The following is a 1,927-nucleotide window of genomic DNA, read 5'->3' on the forward strand; positions in this document are numbered from 1 at the left end:
CCAACCCAAACCACCCCTACCCCTAAAAAAAAAGTAAGAAGCAAACAAATAAACACACAACATTCCAGCAGTTAACAGGCCGGAAGCATCACTCTGAACGGTTCAGACCTCCGTGAATGTTACAAGTAGAACACGTAACATTAACTTTTGTTTCATTGGCTGACATTTTCACAATATATGCAATTTATCAATACTATTATTAATCACTATTAATAGTCCAACTTCTTTACTTCTTTTTTGTTTTGTTTCTGTCAATCAATCTTCCTTTTTCCCAGCACTAAATGACCATAATTGTGTCGATGTACTACACTTTACTCAAACAGACCAGCACTAGATTCTTAATGGCCATTTATTGTGTCGATATGCTTCTCTTTACTCAAACAAACGAAGCCCTGTGTTATGAACAAACGTCACAAGCAAATACACAGTGGTGGTCCCATTTTTACAATAACCTTTAGTGCCTTGAGCAGGGGTCACCAAACTCGTATCAAAGTGGGCTGTGGGTGGTTGACAGGAGTTCTTGTAAGTAGTTTGCTCATTGATCTTGATCTTGAATGTAGAACTGGAGTCTTAGGAAGACGGGGTGCTCCATGCTTCCTCGCCCCTCTTCATGAGGGTCCATTTCAGTGTGGGCAGGCTAATTGTCTCCATCATCAGCTGGTTGTTGTAGCGTCTGATGGGGTCACGCAGCCTGCTCCTCCTACCTAGTTTGCTCCTTTTTTCCCCATCAAGCATCTACTGTCTTTATCTCTCTTCCTTCTTTTTTGTGTTGGTTACTCTTCTGTAACGCTTCTAATCTTCGGCACTTGTATGAACGTTCTTGTGTTTCAAGTTCCGTAAAACGCTTACTAAAGCAAAAAATAAAAAGCAGTAGGGGGTAACATAATAACATTATTATAAATTCTTAGTGAACTAGAAGAAATAAGGGTTAAGATGACCTGTGGTTTAATTCTGCGATACCTAATAAGACAATTTCTAGCATGAGTGGAACAGGTGTTTGGAGGACACCACCGATAGGTCCTACTTCTTTAATTTCCCTTGATTGGTTCTATCTGTCTGTCTTACTTTTTGCCAGCATTCAATGACCATTATTAAGTTGCTGTGCTTCTCTTCACCCACTCACACAAACAAACAAACCAAAAACAAACAAACAAACAAACAAACAAACCAAGCTGCGTTGTCAGTTCTCCTGTGATTGATCATTCAGGGGTTGTCGAGACCTGTGGGCGGGTGGTTGGAGGGTGATCTAGTGTGGTAAGCTCCTTTTTCCTATCCAACATAATATCGTCCTTATCTCTCCTCCTTTTTTGTGTTTGTTATTCTCTTGTAACACCCCTAATCTTGTGCACTTAGTGACCTTGATTGTGTTACGAGAGCGTAAAACTCTTACAACACAGTGGAATCATTCACTCGTCAGCTTTTGTGCATATTATGAAGTTATTGGTATCCTCTTAAAGTTTGTTCATTCGTCTTGCTTTTGGTGAAAGGAATACCTATGTGTCTTGAATAATAGTCGGGATATCTGCAGTTGAACGAGGCAGGGGTTGTCTGATGTCAAAGGTAAAATTAGCGAGAAAATGGCCGCGAACGTTTGGTGACTTTCAAAGCTTGAGTGTCCATGGAAACTGCAAAATTACATTTTTGGTGCCCTTGATCAACGTTTTTCACTGAAATCAAAACTGAAATAAGTCTTGAAATGGACATAGAAGGAGTTGTACACCCCCCCACCCTCCACCCCCCCCCCAAAACACAAAAAACAACAAACAAACAAAACAAACAACAACAACAACAACAACAACAACAACAACAACAACGAAAAACAACAACAAAACAACCACCAACAACGAACGAAATAAAATAAAGGAATTAAAAATGAATAAATAAAATAAAATAAGGAAATAGAAATAATACGTTTTTTAACGAATAA

This window comes from Aplysia californica, unplaced genomic scaffold (assembly GCF_000002075.1).
Source record: "Aplysia californica isolate F4 #8 unplaced genomic scaffold, AplCal3.0 scaffold00097, whole genome shotgun sequence".
NCBI classification, from domain to species: Eukaryota; Metazoa; Mollusca; class Gastropoda; order Aplysiida; family Aplysiidae; genus Aplysia; species Aplysia californica.